The 15,901-nt window shown below is 43.7% G+C and overlaps 2 long non-coding RNA genes across 2 annotated transcripts in view; one reads left to right on the top strand and one right to left on the bottom strand.

Annotated features, from left to right (window-relative positions):
- Positions 1 to 11,207, top strand: part of LOC134759219 (uncharacterized) — a 121,751-nt gene extending 110,544 nt beyond the window's left edge. Inside the window, exon 4 of the long non-coding RNA XR_010135237.1 lies at positions 10,778 to 11,207. This is a non-coding gene — a long non-coding RNA (uncharacterized lncRNA). The remainder of the gene's footprint in view (positions 1 to 10,777) is intronic.
- The window catches only part of LOC115936033 (uncharacterized), a 42,759-nt gene continuing 30,361 nt past the window's right edge, over positions 3,504 to 15,901 (bottom strand). The window contains exons 2-3 of the long non-coding RNA XR_004071613.2: positions 4,339 to 4,460; positions 3,504 to 3,724 (exon numbers count right to left, since the gene is read on the bottom strand). This is a non-coding gene — a long non-coding RNA (uncharacterized lncRNA). The remainder of the gene's footprint in view (positions 3,725 to 4,338; positions 4,461 to 15,901) is intronic.

Genomic DNA, 15,901 nt, shown 5'->3' with positions numbered 1-15,901 from the left:
TTCATCTTAACTAATTACATCTGTAATAACCTTATTTCCAAATAAGGTCACATTCCGAGGTACTGGGGGTTAAAACCTCCACATCTTCTTGGGGGACCCTTAAGAGATGGTGACTTTTCTGTCGCCGTCTTTCACATCTGTCACTTGCATCTATTAAGCTCTTTCCTGGGGCTGAGACTAGAGTGAAACAAATGAGAACTCATGGGGAACAATAAATTTAAGGGGACATAAAGTAGCTCAGCAGTCAAGATAAATTATATTTTAAATGAAGTGGGTTTTTAAAAAATATATATATTGTGTCTTTTTTTGGTCAGTTTTTTAGTGTTTTTAATTTTTTTTTTTTATTTTTGAAGCAGAGCCTCACTTTGTTGCTCAGGCTGGAATGGAGTGGTACAATCATGGCTCACTGCAGCCTCCATCTCCTGGACTCAAGGGATCCTCCAGAGCCTCAGCGTCCAGAGTAGCTGGGACTACAGGCATACATATGCCTGGCTAATTTATATATGTTTTTTGTATAGATGGGGTCTCTCTGTATTGCCCAGGCCTCAATCAGTTCACCCACCTTGGCTTCACAAAGTGTTGGAATGACAGGCATGAGCCACTGCATCCAGCTGTGAAATGTTTTTAAATGTAAAAGTCAATGGAAAAAAATCCATGATGAACAAAATATTAACGTCATAAAGAAAGGCAGGATCTGCCCCCACGCTTGCACGGTGGAGCCTCTCTCATCTCATCCCGTCTTTGCCTGCCCCAACATTGGCTTAATGGGGACTGAGCAAGCCAAGGCCCACCCCGCCCCCTGTAGCTGGGGCTCTTGCCTCTTGTTACCCTTGACTATAGTTTCTTTAACTTCAGAACACAACCAAAGATGCTTTGTTGGATTTTGGAATTCAGAAGGCTTGTTTAACACTAGGTTTGAACCTTATTAATTTCCTACTTCAGTGATTCTCTGCCAAGTCTTTTATACTCCTCTCAAGCTCTGTGTTTGATTAGAATACTTTCATTCCTTGAACTCAGACACTTCCTGGAGGGGGATCTTGCTGATTAGTTTGATGTCATGTGGCCCTGTCAACATTCCTTCATCTTTGCTGTTTTTTTTTTTTTTAAATACCAAATGAAGGTGCACTTAGGTACGGAACTCTCTCTCTGGGTGGCGCTCCTTCCCTGGTCTCCTGTAGGGTTGGACCGGAACGCTCTCGGTGTTCACTTCTAGGGTAAGAACACATCTGGAGCAGGATTATGAAGTAGCATTTCCCCTGCAATCTGTCAAACTCTCCAACAACTAGAGAAATCACCCTGATTCCTGAGAGATTACCAGGAAGGCTTTTTCAGGGGCAGATGGGGTTATTTTGCCAGTGTAGCAGAAAAAAGGTAAATAACAGGTGTAAACCAAAAATAAAATTCTAAGCCTCCAGAATGACTAAATGGATCTCCCTCTTGGCCGAGGCATTCCAAAGTAAACCTGAAAAACTAGTTCAAGCTGTGATGGGAAGAGGGGCTTGTTGGATAGACCTCCTTATGCCCTCCTCCCTTTGGAATTCAGGCTCAACTGACCAGGGTTAACATTAAAACAGAGATCTTAGGACTGACAAAGCAGACGCTTTGTAGTGGTAAGACACCAAATTCCAACCTGACTCTAGTATAGCATCATAGGACAGACGGCAGGCCCTGAAAGACACTGAAGTATTTTACTCCAAAATAGATTTCTTTGACATCTTTTTAAATGGCCCTGAAAAGCTGTCTTTTGTGAGAAAATCTACATTCTGTAGAGAATCCTCTTCCCTTTTCTAGGTCTTTACCTCATCTGGGAGATATTTAACTAAGGGTTCGGCAAGTTTTTAGGTCTGATAAAAGACATTTCTTCTCTATTCTCTCTACAGCCTGGAGGGTTCATTTGCATAATGAAATCCCTGGTCTCCGCAACCTCTTATCTTAACCTAGAAGACTTTCCATTCTGTTGATTCCAGGTCTTTGGATAATAACTTAACTCTTTCAACTGATTGGCAACCAGAAAATTTTTGAATCCACTATGACCTGGAAGCCATACCCACCCTCCCAGCCTGTCCCCCACAACTGCTTCCAGACCCAACCAATGTACACCTTACATGTATTAATTGATGTCTACCTACAACTTCTGTCTCTCTAAAAGATATAAAATTAAGCTGTAACCCAACCACCTTGGGCACATGTTCTCAGGACCTCTTGGGGTTGTGTCACGGGCCTTGGTCACTCATATCTGACTCAGAATAAAGCTTCCTAAATATGTCACAGAGTTTAACTCTTTCCACTGACACAGGTGAGTTTGTGTTGCCCACTGCTTGTTATGTGTTACAGTAAGAACGAGATGATCCATTTGCAGAGCTTTGCCTTTTCTGTGGCCAGGTGGGCAGGTGAAGAGACTTGACATGTAGGCCAGTCATTCCATCTGTTCCCAACTCTTCCAGCCTCCTTCTGGGATCCTGTTTTTCCTGCCATCACCCAGCTGAACCCAGACTTTATTCTTTTATAACACACCCCCAGCACACAAATTTATGCACCTACACCAAATTCACTTGCCAGCCATCTCGTTCAATAGCTGTGAATATTTCTGTAGCCTCTTTCTTTTGTGAACTTCAAATAATGACCAGCCTAGTCTCTATGGTTATATTTAGGGGGAAAAGATTCTCTGTAGTGGATTTCTTTTATTAATTAATGTTCTATTTTTTCCATTCACTGATATACCCTACATTTTATAGCTTCTAGGAAAATTATACTTGGTACAGTACTTTGACCCTAAATGTGTCCATGTGCAGGAAATAGTACAGTAATTGACACCCAGTTAGTGTTTAGTTAATCGTAGTTCTAAATTATGTGTCTAATGAAGAAAATTTGGAAATCACTTTGCTTAAGAATAAGGAAGTTTTGCAGGGCAAATGTATTAGTCTGTTCTCACGCTACTAATAAAGAGATACTGGAGACTGTGTAATTTATAAACAAAAGAGGTTTAATGAACTCATGGTTCCTTATGATTGGGGAGGCCTCACAATCATGGTGGAAGATGAAGGAAGAGCAAAGGGACTTCTTACATGGCAGCAGGCAACAGAGCTTGTGCAGGAGAACTCTTGTTTATAAAACCATCAGATCTCGTGAGACTTCACTCCCTATCATGAGAACAGCATGAGGGTAACCACACCCATGATTAAATTACCTCCCACTGGGTCCCTGCCATGACACATGGGGATTATGGGAACTACAATTCAAGATGAGATTTGGGTGAGGACACAGCCAAACCATATTAGCAAACATTTGAGCAAATGTGCTATCAATATTAAAAAGACCAACACCTAGGAGGCAGCACAGAGCTAATGCAAGAGCATTACACTTGGAGTCAGGATTGCTAAGAGCTCCTTGCAGATCTGCTACTGGGTGACTTGCAGATCTGCTACTGGGTAACTTCCCTGGGTCTCAGTTTCCTCATGTGTAAAACCAAGAGGACTGGCAGAAACACTAGCGGAGAGCCCTTCCGGCTCTAAGTCTGTGACACTTTGATGGCTCTTGTTCCTGGATGAAGGGACACCACTGGGAGAAATTGCTTCCTCCATAAGTCAACAAATTGGAATTAAAGTGCCTATGATTCCCTCCGTGAAGTTCGGTCATGCCAACGATCACAATTCTCATGAACTCAATAAATTGTGCAATATTCTGGAAACAGCTGCCTCTCAGGGGTGGTGTTTAAGTCATCCAACTGGGAAAACAGAGGACACAAAATAATCGTAAAATGGTTTCAGGGAGACATAAGACTGACAGAAATAGAATCCCTGCTCTTTCTGGAATCGAACACTGCTGTTGCACCACAATTTCTGTGAGTTGGACCTAAAAGGAATGTCTTTACTTTTCAGGACTTGCTTTTTGTTCCTTAAAGAGCCAGGGAAATATGAAAGCAATCGATTTCTTCAGAATTCCAAAAGAAAGATATTGCTGTTTGCAAGACAAAGAAAAAAATTAAATGGAGATGGCAGCCTGTGCGTGCTGTTCCCTTCAGCAACGAGCAAACTGTGACCCAATTTGCAAGCCCTTGCAGGTTTGCAGGGTAGACCCTGGCGCTGTCTCTTCCCATTAGTTTCTCTGGCAGTAGGACTGGCGGGGAGAAATTGGCTCAGTAGTACATCAGTAGTAATATTACACAGCAGCTGTGGAAAATTATTAAACTAACAGAGAGACAAATGGCTTGGGAGAGAATAAAGTTAGCAAGTCTGGAAACCCCATTACAGTACATTATGTTGAGTTTCTTCTCCCTCTAGATTAAGACCCTGGTTCCTAAATGAGAATCCAAATTACAGCTAACCTTACTTTACTTACCTGTCTTCTTTTAAATTTGTGTCTCATTTTTCTTTGGCCAGTTAGAGATCATAGAACACTGCCCCATCTTATGCCATTTCTTTCCTCTTTGGTCTTGGACCATCTCTTCCTCTGTGCTGTCACTGGAGACATACAATTACACACGTTCAATCTCATGTGTTCCTCATACACACACACACTCATGTGGATACCCTGATATTCACTCTGCACACACATGCTCACATGCAAACACACCCTGTCTCACACACACTCATGGATGTGCACACACACTTTTGCACAATTTTTTTTTTTTTGAGATGGAGTCTTGCTTTGTTGCCCAGGCTGGAGCGCAGTGGCATGATCTCGGCTCACTGCAACCTCCACCTCTCAGGTTCAAGTGATTCTCCTGTCTAAGCCTCCCTGGTAGCTGGGATTATAGGCTCGAGCCACCACGCCCAACTAATTTTTGTATTTTTAGTAGAGACAGGGTTTCACCATGTTGGCCAGGCTGGTCTTGAACTCCTGACCTCAAGTGAGCCGCCTACCTCGGCCTCCCAAAATGCTGGGATTATAGGCATGAGCCACTGTGCCCGGTACATTTGCACACATTTTTGAGACTCCAGTGTCTGGGCTCTGGTTGAAAGGCCACTCTGAATTTTTTTCCACTCTTTGTGGTAGTTGGAACTATGTCTACTCCCAAGAGTTCAGACCACTCTGTTGAGAGTTCAGCATGTTTGTAAATGTAATTGGTTTATTAAACGGTATGAATTTAGTGAGAAACACACAAGAAGTATTTATTTTTCCTCCAAATGCAACCTTACAATATGTTCTGTTGAATCTCCATTTCATTTCTCTTAATGATAGGTCCCACAGCTTCTCGGTTATAATGCGGTTGGGGACCAGGCGCGGTGGCTCATGCCTGTAGTCCCAGCCACTCAAGAGGCTGAGGTAGGAGGATTGCTTGAGCCCAGGAATTTGAGGCTGCAGTGAGCTATGATTGCACCACTGCACTCCAGCCTGGGTGACAGAGGGAGCCTGTCTCAAAAAAATAAAATAAAATGCAGTCGGGTCCAGATCAAAACTTAAATTGCTTGTCAGATTAGTGCTCATGTCCTTCTCCAAGAGCTGCCAGGCACTGAGAGTCTTGTCTAGAGGAGAGAGGAGTGGTTGGCTTTTTTATTTCTTTCGCCTTCTGCTTATAGCCCCTGTGTAGTTGACATGAAACAAAGTGATTAGAGAAAAGGGACAAATGCTTTTATTTAGCTGCTGTTGTTGGAGCTCTCTCGGCTGTTTTTTTTTTTTAGTTGGAGTCTCACTTTGTCGCCCAGGCTGTAGTGCAGTGGGGCAATCTCGGTTCACTGCAACCTCCACCTCCCGGGTTCAAGCAATTCTCCTGCCTTAGCCTCCCAAGTAGCTGGGACTACAAACACCTGCCACCATGCCCGGCTAATTATTGTATTTTTAGTAGAGATGGGGATTCGCCATGTTGACCAGGCTGGTCTTGAACCCCTGACCTCAAGGGTTCCGCTCACCTAGGCCTCTCAAAGTGCTGGGATTACAGGCTTGAGCCACTGCTCCCGGCCTTTCCTGGCTGTTGATGTCTGTAGATGGAGGCATCAGAAACCTGACTCTCCAGGTGGGTCACAGGTGGGTGCTTTGGAGGGTGATGTGCTTGCCTCCCCATGTATAGTTTGCTGATGTGGGGAGCTCATCTGGCTTGATGTTTCTGGCTGCACCCCTCAGCCCCCATGCCCCCTGGCATGCTCACAGCAAGTGTGGCTTAGGTATTGTCCTGGGAAGCCTGGTCAGAGCTTTCCCCATTCTGCAATGTCCAGGGCAGCTCTCACCTCCTGGCCATGCCATGGGGTGGGGTGTAGACCTTGTTACTGCTGCCCTCTGTTCTCCATGAAGAGCAGAGGAGCAGGTCTGCTGCAACAGAGGCTGTCCACCTGAAGACTGCCTGCCAGTGAGTCTTGCCTTCACCCCTATTCTTCACAAATGATCCTTTGGAGCCCCCCTGTATGTGGCTTTTGGGAGGGCATACCCAAGTCAGGCAGAATTGTAATCCAGCCCCAAGATGCCTGCCCCTGATGTGGACACCTTGCGCAATCCCCAAGATTACAATTATGATGGACTCAGCTCCTGCAATAGGTCCCTGACATATGGCACTGTCGACTTTAATAAAGGGATATTATTGGTCGGGCGTGGTGACTCATGCCTGTAATCCCAGAACTTTAGAAGGCTGAGGTGGGTGGATCACAATGTCAAGAGATCGAGACCATCCTGGCCAACAAGGTGAAACACCATCTGTACTAAAAATACAAAAATTAGCTGGGCATGGTGGCACCCACCTGTCGTCCTAGCTATTTGGGAGACTGAGGCAGGAGAATCACTTGAACTTGGGAGGTGGAGATTGCAGTGAGCCGAGATCACCCCACTGCACTCCAGCCTGGTGAAACAGTGAGACTCCATCTCAAAAAAGAAAGAAAGAAAGAAAGAAAGAAAGAAAGAAAGAAAGAGATATTATGGAGGGTGGGTCTGACCTAATCAGGAAAGTGCTGAAAAGGGGCTGGGCTCTTCCTGGAAAGGGATTTGATGCATGAGAATCATTCAACCTGGGAGCTTTGCTGGCTTTGAAGATGGAGGGGTCATGTGGTGAGGAATGTGGGTGCCCTCTAAGAGCAGCCCCTGACTGACAGTCAGCAAGGAAGTGGAAACCTCAATCCTATAGCTACAAGGAACTGAGTTCTGCCAATAACCACATGAAGCTGGAAGCGGACTTGGAACATCAGGTGTGAACCCAGCCAGCCAACAGCTTGGTTCCAGCCTTGTGGCACCCTGAACGAGAACCCAGCTACATGGTGCCTGGACTTCTTAGCTACCGAGCCATGAGCTGGTGAATTCATGTTGTTTTAAGACACTAAGTTGGTGCCAATTGTTAGAAAGCAATAGAAACTGAAGAGTACATTGCCCCTTCACCTGCTAGTGGGGAAGAGAGAGAAAAGGCCCCAGCACCTTTCATCTAAGTCAACAACTCCCAATTCCAACTAGTTTTTTGCAAATATGATCTGGGGGCAAATGGTGGATTGATTGTAGCAGGGTCAAATAGCCTTGGAGAAGTCTCTGGCTTCCATCCAAGTCAATTATCTTTAGGGGCCGTTAGTATTACTGTTTTCAACCTTGGGTTTTTGGCCACAATTCCCAGACAACAGAAAAAGTCCTGTTCAACATCCTGCTACCCATGAGAAAAGCAGTGGTCCCAATACCTTTATTCTTTTATAATCACGATGTTGAACAAGTATGGCTTCAGGGTGTACTTATTAAGCCATTTTATTTTTGTCTCCTATAGCTCCTTTGTGCTGTGGAGCTAATTAGTCTCTTGCTCCTGGATCACCATGACTTTTATGGTCACCTTCAGGGAATGAGAAGTCTTCTAATCAGTAATTAATGTCTTATTCAGAGACATCACCAAAACTTGCCACTTCATTCAAGGTTACAGCTATACCCTTTTCCCTCCCATTGTAGGTGCTGAGAGGGAGGGGAGTGGTTGACTTTGATTTTCTCCAACTTGAGCTTTGATTTGCCAGGCACATCCCCCGACACTCTGGTTTTCTATCTCTGTGAGATTAGAGGAAAGAAGAGAGGACAAGGAAGGGAATGCCCCAGGCTTGTCTTTACCGAAGGTAAAACATCACCCACATAGGGTATCTCTAGAGAAACCATGAGAGCCCTCATCAGTCACTGTAAACCGTCAGAGCCCAGAGAGTGAGAGGCCAGCCTAGGACAGACTCAGTCACGTGGAGCTTTCCTTCTCCTTCCTTCCTTGTCCATTTTTCATTTATTTGGCCCCATCTGCTGGAGTGTCTCCGTGCTCCTGTCCTAAATGTTCCTAATTTCTGTCTCCTCTTCTTCCTCTGAGGGATGCCTCAGGGGTAGGTGTTTCTCAACATTCTGCCTTTTACTTTCTTCTCCTCTTTTTGATAGTCTAGCTGCTGTTTGTTGTGTTTGTTTGTTTTTGGAGATGAGGTCTCCCTATGTCGCCCAGGCTAGTCTTGAACTTCTGTCCTCAAGCAATCCTTCCACCTCCACCTCCCAAGTAGCTGGGACTACAGGCACACGCCACCATGCCTGGGTGATTTTTAATTTTTTTTTTGTAAAGACAGGGTCTCACTACATTGCCCAGGCTGGTCTCAAACTCCTGGGCTCAAGTGATCCTCCTGCCTCAGCCTCCCTAAGTGCTGGGATTGCAGGTGTGAGCCATCGTGCCTGTTTGGCTGGTGTTTTTCATGTGTTCCTGGGGCTTTGACTCTTAGGTTGAGGTGAGTGATTTTGTTTTTATTTATTTATTTTTATTTTTTGAGATGGAGTCTTGCTCTGTCACCCAGGCTGGAGTGCAGTGATGTGATCTTGGCTTACTCCAACCTCTGCTTCCCGGGTTCAAGTGATTCTCCTGCCTCAGCCTCCCAAGTAGCTGGAATTACAGGTATGTGCCACCACGCCAGGCTAATTTTTTATTTTTAGTAGAGACAGGGTTTCGCCATGTTGGTCAGGCTGTCCTTGAACTCCTGACCTCGGGTGATCCACCCACCTTGGCTTCCCAAAGTGTTGGGATTACAGGCGTGAGCCACTGCACCCAGCCAGGTGGCTGATTTTAAAATCTGCATTTCCAGAACTCACTCTCCTCTGAGCTCCAGTTCTGTATTCCTGATTGTACATTGGAGATCTTGACCCAAAAGGCCCACAGCCTTCTAAAGTCCCACATGTTTCAAAGGAAAGCCATCGCTGTCCTGCCCCTTTCCACCTCCCTCTCAATCCTTGTTTTTCTTAACTGTACCTCTGTTCTCCATCCACCCAGGCTGCCCAACGTCTGACTGCTCCTTCTTCCTTAGTCTCTACATCAAATCCACCAAGTCCTTCCATTCTGCCTTCTCAATAGCTTTTTGTTTTGCTTTTTAATCTTATCAAAATTGAATTGTTAAAATTTTTTTTTGCTTTATTTCAATAGCTTTAGGAGTAAAGGTAGTTTTTGATTACATGAACGCGTTGTATGGTGATGGAGTCTGGGCTTTCAGTGTACCCATCACCCGAACAGTGAACATTGTACATAATAATTTTTCATCCCTTATCCCCCTCCCACACTTCCCCCCTCTGAGTCTCCAATGCCCATTATATCTCTGTATGACCCTGTGTACCCAAAGCTTATCTCCCATGTGTAAGTGAGAGCATGTGGTATTTGGTTTTCCATTCCTGAGTTGCCTCACTTAGGATGATGGCCTCCAGATCCATCCAAGTTTCTGCAAAAGACATTATTTTCCTCTTTTTTTTAAATGGCTGAGTAGTATTCCATGGTGTGTGTGTGTGTGTGTGTGTGTGTGTGTGTGTGTGTGTGTGTGTGTGTGTGTGTGATATGGTTTGGCTGTGTCCCCACTCAAATATCATCTTGAATTGTAGCTCCCATAATTCCCACATGTCATGGGAAGGTCCCATTGGGAGGCAATTTAATCATGGGGGCGGGTCTTTCCCATGCTGTTCTCGTGGCTGTGAATAAGTCTCACAAGATCTGATGGCTTTATGAAGGGGGGTTCCCCTGCACATATCTTCTTGCCTGCGGCCATGCAAGATGTGACTTTGCTTCTCTTTTGCCTTCTGCCATGATTGTGAGGCCTCCCCAGCCATGTGGAACTGTGAGTCAATTAAACCTCTTTCCTCTATAAATTACCCAGTCTCAGGTAATGTCTTTATTAGCAGCATGAGAGCTGACTAATACAGTGTGTGTGTGTGTACACACCACATTTTCTTTGTGCACTCATCAGTTTATGGGCACTTAGGTGATTCCACATCTTTGCAATTGTGAATTGTGCTGCAATAGACATTTGCATGCAGGTGTCTTTTTAATATAATGATTTATCTTTCTTTGAGTAGATGTGCAGTAACGGGATTGCTGGATTGAATGGTAGATATACTTTTTGCTCTTTGAGAAATCTCCAGACCGTTTTCCACAGAGGTTGTACTAATTTACATTCCCACTAACATTGTATTCGCTTTCCCTTTTCATCAAATCTGTGCCAACATCTATTATTTTTTGACTTTTAAATAATGGCCATTGTGATGGGGGTAAGGTGGCATCTTACCACAGGGGCATTTGAATGGGACTCCTCCTCCCCATCACAGCTGCTCCTCCCTTGGTCCAAAGCTCAGAGGCAACAGTCTATCTTTCTATCAATATGCTTTTAAAATGCATACATACAGACATACATAAATATTTTTGTAGACTGGGATCATACTGCTCCTGTTATTCTATAAATTGATTTTTTTCCCACTTAACAATATATTGTGGAAATCTTTTAAAGTCACTTCATATTCATCCACAATAGTTTTCAAATATTATGACAGTTGAGGACTTTGGGTTTTGCCTTCTGTTGTTCAGATAGAGTTCTCATGGTCTCTTTCTCCTTTTCAGTTCCTGGTGACCTGAATTCCCATGGAGGAAAGAGGAAAAGGACATTATGCATAGGAGATGGCATCTCGTGTCCCTGGTGAACCAAATTCCATTAGGAAGATGGTGCGGTGTGAGGTGGACCTGGACCTGGACCTGGACCTGGATAAAATGGGTGTTTAACAAGTATTTGTTGAGTAGGTGGTGGAGGAGGCATGACTAGATGCAGGGTCTAGCTGAGTTGACAAGAGCTAACACCAGGTGTGGACCAGGACAGGGGGACCTTAAGCGAAGACACCCTGCCAGATGTGTCTTGTTCCCTTGACTGTGGGGAGGCCCTTGGTGGTGGGGTGACAGTCCCCCAGTCTGAGGATTTTCCCTGGATGCAGCCTCTCAGTGCTAAAATGGGACAGTCCCAGGCAAACCAGGTCAGTTGGTCACTCTACTCAGTGAGTCCCGTGCTGTGTTCAAATTTTCCTCTTAACAGATGTGGATGGATTTCGGAAACTTAGAAACCACCATTTCTCTGTGCCTGGGAGAAGAGTTAAATCTTCTCACCAGAATCCTTTTATGTGTGAGAGAAATAAATATCTATCCTTTTTATATCTCTTTTGTTTTGGATTCTTTGTCACCAGCAGCCAAACCCAATTCGTACATAAACGTGATACTAATTAAATTCATTTGCATAAACTCACCAGTTTTATCCTTAATTACTGTGATATACGCTCATGAAGTATGTACCCTAAAATACCACTGTAAGTTTTATTTGATTACAGCATTAAACTTAATTTACAGAAATGCTTGGCTTCTTTCAATAGCTTGTTGATTACATAGTATGATCATCTTCTGATAACTTAAAAGAAAAAAAATGGAAGGACCCGTATTCCTTCCAGCTTGTGAATGGAGGCCCAGGGCACCAGACCCTGCTATTGAATTTGAATAAATGGGATCTCTTTTGAACAGAATCTGAGAGATGGCATTAACATATACCTCATGGCCAAAGTGCATTACATTTAGCCTTTACTGCAGACAGTTGTTTTTGGAGACACAATATGACCTTTGGTATATCTGCATCTGTGAAACAATAAACCATTCTTTAAATGAAGATTTTGCTGTATTACAAATGACTGGAGAGGGTTTTAAACATTATTATTCTAGTGCTGGTCTGCTCCCCTTCTTTCTCTTAAATAATCTGCTTTAAGCATTCAAAGGGTCTACTCATCTCAGGACATGACTATAGCTAATTTGCTGAGAGCCTCTGAACATACCCCAAGCCTGCTTAGGACATCTGCAGGGAAGTTAAATCACTTTAAGTGGAGGAATTAGGCTAATGTTTTCTGCTAGGAAGAAACCTTGAATCTGGTATTCTGAACAAGACTTCAAATGGTGGAAACAAATTACGCTGTAGATATACAAAAGAAAAATAAATCCATCTTATTTTATGGGGAGCTTGACACTTTTATTTAGAGAATTTATATTTCTGAATGCTTCCTTCATACCTTATGGATGCATTTCAAATGTGGCTGTTAGGTTGATGATCTACTTCTTAAAAACAGATCAGAGAGAAAGAGGAGATTGGGGCCACTTTAGAATAAGAAAGAAAGAAAAGAGAAGATTTATTTAACAATGAGATGAATCTGAGCAAAATGAATCTTTTTCTTGCAAAAGCAGGCAAATTCTGATAGGCTTGAGAGATTCTGAATGAAAAAAATGTTCTTTTGCAAATGACTTTTGCACCGCCACTATCTCCCCAAGACTTTGTGTTTTTTTTCTTTTTTGAGACAGGGTCATGCAGGCTGGAGTGCAATGGCAATCCTCCTGCCTCAGCCTCTGAGTAGCTGGGACTACAGGCACACTCTACCATGACCAGCTGATTTTTTATTTTTTGCAGCGACAAGGTCTCATTACCTTGCACAGGCTGGTCTTGAACTCCTAGTTTTAAGCGATCCTCCCATCTCAGCCTCCCAAAGTGCTGGGATTATAAGCGTGAACCACTGGCCCTGCTTCCCCAAGATTTTAACGTGGAAAACCTAAGTGGGAATTCTATGTAATGGACCATGATCCACTATACATCAGTTACAGATGTGCGCATTGTTGTGTGTGTTTTCATAAGCTTTGCTATGTGGACGTTCAACACTGAATGCTACTCGCTAGGCTCATAGGATAAACTGGTGAGCTGAGGTTATTTGCTGGAGACAGCCTGGGGAATTAACAGCCAAGGGGATAAAAGGTAGTTGCAGGGTAGATTCTGATTGGCTTTTAAATGATTGCTATAGGGCAGCTGGTGGTGCTGAGAGAGGCGAGAGAGGTGTAGTTTGTGAACTAAGCAGGCAGAGTTGCCGATCCTTATTCACTCCTGGGCCCTAATGAAAGCCAAGTTATCTACACCATGACCAACTCAGTGCAAACTATTTCCTCAGTGCTGGGGGTCTGTAAGGGAGAGTCCATCTCTGGGTGCAGACTTTTCTGGGAGGAGTTAAGACAACAAGTAGATGTCTGAATAAAAATGAAGCCCACGCCCTCCCCCATCTCACTGCTCTTGTTTTTCTCTGCTATTAGCCATATTTTGAATCTCAGCCTCTCACCATGGGATACCATAAACTAAGAGATCTAGTGAAATATTCTGAAAGTGCATGTTCTAGAAACCGCACGTTCTTTCCTTTCTTCAAAGGCATCTGGCAACTGGCTTCTTCACATTGTTGAACCACTATCAGAAGGGGTGAGGGCTAGGCATGGTGGCTCATACTTGTAAACCCAGCCCTTTGGGAAGCCGAAGCTGGAGGATCACTTGAGGCCAGGAGCTTGAGATCAGCTGGGGCAACAGAGTAAGACCCCAACTCTGCCAAAAATTAAAATATTAGCCAGGTATGGTGGTGCACACCTGTAGTCCCAGCTATTCAGGAAGCTGAGGCAGGAGGATCACTTGAGCCCAAGGAGTTCAAGGCTGCAGTGAGCCATGATTGCGCCACCATACTCCAGCCCAGGTGACAGTGCAAGGCCCTGTCTCAAAACGTAAAAATTTAAAAAAGGGTTGGGCAAGGAACCACACAGTTGCTCCTGGCTTTTCTAGGCTGTAGGGTCTGATTGTCCTTCTGAACGTACGCATGGCTAGGCCAGCCCATGAATCAGACTCCAGTCCCGCTGTGTCAGATTCTGGGACTGCTTAGAATCTCTGTAAGCTCATCTATAAAATAATGATTCAGAAAAATTGTGAACCACTAGCTGATTCCCTTGTCATTGTGAATAAGCATCATATTCTCCCTCCGTGCCAGGTAGCATTATTCTTCCTCTTAACATCTTGCTGGAGAAGAATGGTGCCTGGGAGTTTTCAATCTTGCTCTCTTGGAGGGCATCCCAGTGTGACAATGAGCTCATTCTTGCAAGGATATGGTCTATACTGGCATTTGTTTCCTGATAGTGATGCATCAGGAATACCTGTAACACTGTGGTATTCCTTCCAGCTGGATTTCTCCACTGGGCTAATTCAGAATGCAGCATTTCATCTTGAGAGAAAGTCCAACATTTTTTTTTGTCCTTTACTTAGCCTCCCAAAGATGACTGCAGCCAAGCAGGTGTCTACAACCAGAGCTTATTTGCACACCCATATTTATCCTAAGAATATGAAACGTGCAATAGCCCCCATCCTCCCTCACAAAAGATCTATCAGCAAAAATAAAGTTCATGTTACCCTTAGAAAGATCTTCAATTGTTTTGCAAGTGGTTTCTCATTTCTTGAGACATTGAGAAAGTTTGACCTAAAAAGGTTGCTTTTTAATATATTTTATTGAAAAGAGAGAAGATGATGCTCTTGTCACTGAGCAACTTGAATAGGGAAGAGCGCCCATGGTTGTTTGTTGTATAAACGGGGCAATAATGAAGATAACGAATTCTTGACCTTTTTCTATTTCTTTATAAACCAGCCCGAAATGCCATTTCAGTGTCTGAACACGTTAATATAATGGGAGAGACACTGTTCACACCCTGAACCTTGACCTTTGCAAGCAGAGGGGAGAATGCTGGTATATTAGTTTTTTTATGAGAAAGGCCAGCCTAATTTTTATCATTAGGTTGGAGGCATGAAGTACACGTCATCGCTACTTCAGATATTTATTCTGGGATTTTGTTCCTTGGCTCAATTTCAAAGGCTACTTGACCAACTACTTTGTGCCTGTAATTCAAAATGTTATCTGGGGCTGTTTTTCAGTAGAGGGAGGCACTTAGAGTCAGAGAGATACACGGATCTGTTTTCCTACTGAACAGATGAAGAAATAGAGTGTTCAGTGGGTTTGCCTAATGTCACCACACTGAAACAGGCTCCAGGGCTGTCACTAGAATTTACTCAGGTTAATATGCAAAACTTAGAGAGCCTAAACAATGAATTTCCCATAGTGAAGTTTCTTTTCTGAAAAGGGTAGTAAACTTGGACATAAGAAGAAAAAAAAGACTTACATCCAATATTCATACTTACATGGCCCTTAGAGACAAGACTTCTCTCCTTTCTCACAATACAAAGTCATTTTCATTCACTCATTCATTAAGGCAGTCATTTATTCACCCAGTAGACATTTATTGAGCACATATTACATGCTAGGTATTGAGTTGAGAGCTGAGAATTCCAAGATTCTGAATAGGCCAGTCTCTGCTTCAGAGAGCTCCAAACCCGATGAGGGAGAGAAGATCATTTCAAGCTGATAAGCAACACTAAATCAGTGTGCAGCCATGTACCCTATAAATATAAACACCTACTATGTACCCACCCCCCAGGAAATTAAAAATAAAATACAAAATAAAAAAAGGAGTTAAGGTTTTAAAAAAAATGTGTCTCGAATGCCAGTCAAGGATGGGCTGAGGATTCAGGAATGCCTTCTGGAAGAGGTGGCTGGAGTTGTGTCCTAGAAGCAGGAGTTATCTATGTGGATTTTGAAGGAATAGGACAGGAAAAGGCATTCCAGGCTGGCAGTGTAATGGATACAAAGGCTGCCAAGTAGGAAGCAGTGTGCTGTGTGAATACGTAGCCCAGTGCAGGTGCGATAGAGAGGCAGAATAGGGTAGTTGTTGAAAGCCTTCTCTGCATAGACCTGATACAGAGACCTTGACCAAAGAAAGTTCCACCTCTATATCTTAATGATTGCCAAGGGAGGAAAAGAG

This window comes from Gorilla gorilla, chromosome 8, assembly GCF_029281585.2.
Source record: "Gorilla gorilla gorilla isolate KB3781 chromosome 8, NHGRI_mGorGor1-v2.1_pri, whole genome shotgun sequence".
NCBI lineage: Eukaryota > Metazoa > Chordata > Mammalia > Primates > Hominidae > Gorilla > Gorilla gorilla.
Note: the sequence above shows the minus strand (reverse complement) of the source record. Positions and strands in the feature narration are given on the sequence as shown.